This window comes from Chenopodium quinoa, unplaced genomic scaffold, assembly GCF_001683475.1.
Source record: "Chenopodium quinoa cultivar QQ74 unplaced genomic scaffold, ASM168347v1, whole genome shotgun sequence".
Taxonomy (NCBI): domain Eukaryota; kingdom Viridiplantae; phylum Streptophyta; class Magnoliopsida; order Caryophyllales; family Amaranthaceae; genus Chenopodium; species Chenopodium quinoa.
In genome coordinates, this window is record NW_018743212.1 from 3636825 (window position 1) to 3644231 (window position 7407).

Below are 7407 nucleotides of genomic sequence, written 5' to 3' on the forward strand. Positions count from 1 at the left end.
TTTGCATTTGCTTTTATTCGCAAACTTATACACAATACATACTTGCTATACAAAATGAGCTCATAACTTCAAACTATTGCACTTATAATCATCAAACAAACTTATCACCACTAGCTTCAGAAAAACCAAAGATGAAAAGAATGAAACAAATGGTAAGTAGTCTAGTAGAAGGTACAAGCCTCAAATGGTTAGCAATGAGGCAAATGTAAACCCAAAACCAAAAATATAAAATCGAAACCTAGAAAAGCAAAAATAACCACCCTGAAAAGATGCCTTTATCCTTCCCTAATGATTCGGTCGCGATCTCTGGAGATAAAAGTCAAGTTCTAGATAAAGTAAGCGATAGCCAAGGATCCATGTGCCACTCATGCAAAATAGGTAGAAGGCTAGAGAAATGAAACCTCACATGGTTGTAGAGAAAACTCACTATTGGCTTCAAACACTACTACATTTTTGATCTATTGCAACCCCTAAATCCGTTGCATTAGGTATCAAAATCCGTTGTATTAGGCCTAATGCAACGGCCATGTACCGTGGCATCTTCTGGCGTTGCAATAGGCCTAATGCAACGACATTTGACACCTAATGCAACGGCGACATTAATCCGTCGCATTAGCTTAATACCTAATGCAACGACATCATTTATCCGTCGCATTAGATTAATACCTAAAACAACATAATACTGAGACCTAATGCCACGGCAGAGACTATATATTATAATTATTATTATTTTTTTTAATTATTATACATGAACCAATATATATGTATATAAATCAATTTAGATATGACAAAATAAAGGAAAATTTTATTGAATTTAAAAATTAAGAGTACATAAATATAATGTCACACTTAAAAAAATTACAAGTTCAAATAACACCTATAACTACATGTATATTCCTTAAAACATAATTTTGACATAAGTTTAGAGCTAATAGTATGAAAAACTTAAGCAGGTATTTCTTCATGGATTGTTGAAATTCTGTAATTGGCCCCTTTTATCCTTAGTCGTCTACTCAATGTCGTGCAGCCTACCAGCTTCCACAAACAGTACTCTCCCAGCCATCACAATTGTATCATGTCGATGAGCAAACCAAAGCCTATAAAAAACAATCATTAGTTTTTTAAATAATCGGATTGAAAACAGAAAATACAAACAGATATTATTACATCAAATTCCACATGAAATTGGTTCAACCACATGTACTCAAATGTTCAAGAATTTACCTTTTAGCTGCATGGGAGCTCACGTAAAAGAAAATGCACGGAAACGTAAGAACTAAAAAGATTAAGAAAATATAAACCCAGACAATGCAACGAACTAAAAGCCACGTTATTCAGTATTTAGTAGTTCTGCATAAACTCCCCACTCAGCACATTGTTCATAAAGCGATAGTAAAAATGCTCATTTGCATTTCTTAAGAAAAATTATGTGCACTAAGACAGGTAACCAGTAAAGAAATCTATGAACATATTAAATTTATGTCGTCCTGTAAAGAAATTCAAGAGCTTAGTAACCACTAACCAGTGGCTAGCAATAAATCCTTGAATACAAATCAATGCAGCCACGATCAATAGAACAACAAAAAAAAAAAAAGCAATATTTTCTTACTCTATCAAACTATTATAAATCAGGCAAACACACCGTATATCATGCCAAATCATGAGCATCAAACTCAGCAAGGCACAAGGAACAGAGATTAACTCATCTAGAAGCTAATATGATAAAACATCATGCCTCAGGTTGTGCATATGTAGTACAGAAAAAAGGATCCCTGCTCAACCTGCCCCCACTGAGATTTAACTTGAAAGAAGATAGAGCATATTAAATTAAACGATACAGATGCTCTCCCCTGTACAGCAACTACATATTAGGAGTCTGAAGGCAAGGATTGCAGTTTTAGCAGAAAGGGATGCAATTAGAATAACAGTGATGGATTAGCAAGGGTCCAAAGTAGATTGGGCCTAAATGTGGGCTTCTTCTTCTACCCGTAAACAGATGTGAACAGGTTGATTAATTTAAGGTGAACATCTCAGAACAACACTAAACACCAACTAAATGCAGCATATTCTTCCCATAAACAACACATGCAATAACAGATGTTCACTTTAATGCTTCCTGCTTCAATAAGACGGTGTTAAATTGTATGCCAATTAAAACCTCTAAATACAGTAAGAGTAATGCATTTTCAAATTCCTTATCAGGAGACAGATAAACAATTCAGAAAGTCCAACCCGGCCAAAATAATATGCTGAAAATGAACCATCTAAGGCGAAGTTATTAGCTATGATAAGAAGAATTCTTGTAGTACAAAGTCTCAAAGGGGAACCTTAAAACCATTCAACTAACCTCAAGCTGCTGCAAAATCACATATAAGCCACCCAAGAGTTTCTTTCTCACTATTTCAAAATCCATGGGATTCTCAATAATCTCATGGTAGTCCGGAAGCTGAAATCATAACAACATTTTCACAATAAAAAAACACGCATGACGACAACTAACATCACAATTTCACAAACTATTTACTAACACACTAGCCCTTATAAATAACAAGTTCACATAAGATCAAACACCTGAATCAGATCAAAACCTTAAAAAAAAAAAAAACCAACAGCAATAGTAATCAATCAACAATATGATAAATTAAATTGAAAAAAATATGGCAAGAAAAATCATACCAAGGAACCAAATTTATGGGCAGAATTAGATTCAAGAACTGGAGGAATTAGCACAGCATGACCAGACCACCTTTGATTAACCCGATACGAAGTGTTATAATTCTCAGTAATCACCAAAATTTTATCTTGATGTACACTAATCAACCAATTGTTCAAAAATTCAAAGTAAGGTTCACTAACTATACAAACAATGACAGTCACATTTCGCCCAACAAACGAAGTAGCTTCTTTGAGGGAGTAATTTCGCCATTTAGACTGAAAAGCGAAGTTGGTATTTGAGATAGAACAGAGGAAAATGCTACAAATTGACTACTCCGTACTTAGATAGCACGATTGTTATGAACAATAATCAACATTAAAATGTAATAATATAAATAACACAATTGTCTTCATCAAATTAACCCTAGAATTTCAAACTTCTTCAATTCAAATTGAATCTTTAAAATAAAGAAAGAGAGATTACTTAGACCAGATCTATGCAAAAGACATTGATAAAGGAAAGATTTGGAGGAGCGGAGAAGAATGCGACGGCGAAGAGAGACGATAGTGGTGGAGCCGTGGAGAGCAGGTGAAGCGTGAGGGTGACAGTGGGTCATGAGAACCTCGAAGCAGCTCCGGTGAGGATGACGGTGACTGGGAGAGTTGCGGCTGCTCAAAATCGGCTCAAAATTGCAGCCCTTATAGAAGATGAAGAAGAATGAAGAGGAGAGAGAAGCTAAGGTAGGTGAGACTGTGAGAGAGGAGGAGATTTCGAGGAAAGAGAAAAAAGATATTTCCTTTTTTTTTCATAGCATTCACACCGGTCTGCCGTGGCAATAGTCTTTCAGGTTTGTATTAGTACACCTAATGCAACGGCTTCTTAAAACCGTTGTGTTAGCTCCACCTTTTGATGTACAAAGTTTATGTCGTTGTATTAGGCTTATCTAATGCAACGACAATAAAATGAGCCGTTGCAATAGCTCGTTTTTAGCCGTTGCATTTGATTAAAAATGTAGTACTGAAATTCACTATTGGGAAGCAACACCTTCTTGCCACAAATAAGTAGACTAGGGCTTCATGGTTCGAAAGTTGTTAACACACTATCTTAGCATACTCTATCCTAGAATCAACTGAGCATATTCTCAAATCATGCACACCACCACCACTTTAGAAGAAAAACATTCGAGAATACAAGTCCGAAAGTATTATGTCCAAAGCAAGAACAAAACAAAACACAATGCAAATTTGCCTTGAAAGAAACAAAAATCTTTTTGGAGTTTTTCAAAATAAAGAACTCGGAAATGCATATACAATCGTGCATGGAATATATGAATCAACATCCCACCAAACATGATAGAATACCCTTCCCCAAGCTTGAATGAGACAACATGCTCAAACCATAAACCAATTAATCCATGAGAGGGGAAAAGTAAGGAATCAATCCAACAAACAAACACATGGCAACCAAGTCACTAAACATAAAAGGAAGAACAAGGAAAGATACTACTAGATATTAGTGGGTGTATATTGTAGGGTTTCGTAGTGACCCGACACTACGCGGAAGGAAACCCACCAAGACCCGCCCCTTAATTAAAACAATTAACAAGCATATTAAACTTAATCAAACAAGATTAAGAACAAGAATTATACCTTTGACGCGTGCTTCGCTCCCAAAGAGCTCTTACTTCAAAATCCCAAAAACACGAGATCTCCGACGGATCGTACCCTCGACCCGACCCGAGCGTCCTAAGTCTTGAAGGTTAGTCAAGACCCGGACAAAATAACTATGAGTTTTACGAATCAAAGGTTTACTCTTACTTAGAGTTGCCTTTTTAATTCCACTCAAGGTTATTCATTTCCCAATACCCAAGCTTGGTATTTATAGGGAAATGATCCCTTGATTTCCAATCTCCCATCAATGCGGGAGAGTTGGTAAAATAATAATTATTTAATTCCAAAATTAAATGATTAATCAATTCAATCACAAATCGACACGTGGCACAATAATAGAGAAAGCCAAGTGAGGACCAAGGCTTGGGGGGGGGGACCATTGCCTTGATCCCCAAGGCCTTGATTTGGTCCCCACACTATATGCACAAAATTGGGTCAAGGAGGGCTAGCTGGCTGCCAGCTAGCACCCCCTTGCTGCCCAGCACCCAGCCAGCCAGCTAGTGCATGCTGCTGCTGGGCTGTGCTGGTGCTGCTTGCTGGCGCTGGTGCGTGCTAGTGCCATGTGCTGGTGCGTGCTGGCGCTGGTGCTATGCCTCGCATCTCTCTCTCGCACCACTGCTAGCATGCCCAACATGCGTGCTGCTAGCGAGCCACGCATGCTGGCCTCTTGCCTTGCCAGCCATTCGCATCAGTCTCGCACACCATGCGCACCACGCATCTAGTCCCTCTCGCACGCAATGCCTAGCATGCGTGCTGCTAGCAAGCCACGCATGCTTGGCTTGACGCTGCTTGCTTGCTAGCTCTCCCTCGCATACATTTGCACAGCCACACGCATCAGCCTCGGCCTTGCACCATGTACTATGCATGCACAAGCCTCGGCCAAGCACCACGCACCACGCATGCGCCAGTGCTTAGCACTAGCTGTGCTTGGTGCGTGTGGTCCTGCCATGCGCCCAGCATTGTGCTAGGGTCGCGACGGCACTAGGCCATCCTAGGGCACACATGGTGCACCTAGAGATGCTTCCTGGGCTGCGATGGTGCCCAGCCATCCTAGGGCATGCATGGTGCGCCTAGTGATGTTGTATGGGCTGAGATGATGTGCTATGGTGCGCATAGCACTTGCGATGGGCTGCCTAGCACACCTAGTGCTTTTGGGCTTGCGCCTAGCCATGCTTGGTGCATGCTAGCCTGAACTAGCCTAGCATCCACATGGCTAGGCCAGTGTGGTGCTAGGGCTATGTTCATACTTGTCGCTTTGTGATTTCGCGACGCTAGGTCTCGACGCCCTAAGCTCGATATCCGACGTCTGTATACGTAAAACTCTGATGACTCATTAAATCCTTTCGGATTAATTCGTCGTCTCGGATCGGTGATTTGATTGGGTTTGACCCGAAGGGTTCAGTTAAGATTAAGCTGTAACATCAATTGTACATTGATATTACTGATCGGAAGCGGCTTCCACCTAGGCATTCCGATCACTTGACCTTACTGAAGAATTATCTCCGTAATAATTCTGAACCCTCTATCGGAAGAATACACTTGTTGGAAGGACACAATTCCTTTCAATCTCCCACTTGTCCTTCCGGACAAGTGTGCATATAGTGTATAGCCCATTTCCTATGTCACTTAATGTTTCTTCTTGAACTATAAGGTAAGATTCTTTGTCATCCTTATTACGTTCAGAAGTGTTTCTCGATCTCCGAGTTCGACTGTCAATAAGTAGATGATTTCTAAAATCCATCTGAGCACGGCCATGCATTTTCACAGTCTTGCTCTTCGAGCGGCCTTGTAAACAACAAAACATTTTTCCCTATTGTTAGTAGGGGGACAATCCCAGTCTTGTATTGTAAGTTCTTCTTACTAAGAGGACATAGTCTCCTAAGTGTTCCCATTATGATCCCCAGTTACGGCAGACGTTTGGAAACATCAAAGAGCCTAGTACTCAAACTAGAAAACTTCACAGTACTCATGGTCGGAGGAAACAAGTTCTGATAGTCATAATGAGAAATGTACTTATGACAAAATTTAAATTTTCTTAAAGTACTCTCATAGGTCTTATCCAGTTCAGTTCCAAACTATGCCTGTGCAAATGATTTATGACCGTCATGTCATCGCAGCACAAGAAACGGTGCCGTAAATCATACTACACACTAATCTATGGCGGTCATCAATCATCCATCTGTTAGATAACCTCGATTAGGGACAATTTTCTATTTAAATATTCAACGTTCACTTAACAGGTGTTTCTTTATCCAAGACATGGTCTTGATACCCTGTTTTGAATATTTTCGTAAATCGAATGGACTCATTATTTAATTCTAAACCACAATTAAATAGTAATGGAGTGAATGATAATTTTGCACAAAAATTAATTACTCCATTAATGAATGGTTTTAATACAGTGTCTTACATTAAATATCCTATTTAATTAAAACACATGTACAGGGAATTTCAAAGCCAGTCTCCAACATGCTTGATTCCCATCGCCTCAATGTGCTTGTTGTGTTTCACTTGAGGCAGCGGTTTAGTCAAAGGATCGACTACATTATCATCTGTGCCGATCTTACAAATTCTGATTTCACCTTCGGATTTCCATTCCCTTATCATGTGAAATCGCCTTTGCATGTGTTTGACCTTCTGGTGCTCTCTCAGCTCCTTGGCCTGAGCGATAGCTCCATTGTTATCACAATAGAGGTCTATCGGCCCCTTGATTGAGGGTACAACACCAAGTTCGCTAATGAACTTGCGAATCCAAACAGCTTCCTTGGCAGCTTCTGAAGCGGCCAAGTACTCGGCTTCAGTTGTAGAGTCTGCAGTGGTGCTCTGTTTGGCACTCTTCCAGCTAAACGCTCCTCCATTCAGACAGAATATGTACCCCGACTGTGACTTGAAGTCGTCTCTGTCAATCTAGAAGCTAGCGTCGGTGTAACCTTCAACAACCAGTTATTTGTGGCCTCCATACACCAGGAATTTATCCTTGTTCCTTTTCAGGTACTTAAGGATGTTCTTGGTCGCAGTCCAATGCGCCTCTCCAAGGTTCGATTGGTAACGACTCGTTGCACTCAGGGCATACGATACATC

At 39.9% G+C, this 7407-nt stretch overlaps 1 long non-coding RNA gene across 2 annotated transcripts; it reads right to left on the bottom strand.

Annotated features, from left to right (window-relative positions):
- Positions 1-785: 785 nt before the first annotated feature.
- Positions 786-3528, bottom strand: LOC110734475. 2 transcript variants are annotated; one of them, XR_002513812.1, is made up of 2 exons: positions 2348-3528; positions 786-1487 (listed from the first exon to the last, which is right to left on the bottom strand). It is a non-coding gene; the product is annotated as an uncharacterized LOC110734475 (long non-coding RNA). The 2 variants fall into 2 exon arrangements; XR_002513811.1 differs by having other exon boundaries at positions 786-1097; positions 2348-3524.
- Positions 3529-7407: the final 3879 nt, after the last annotated feature.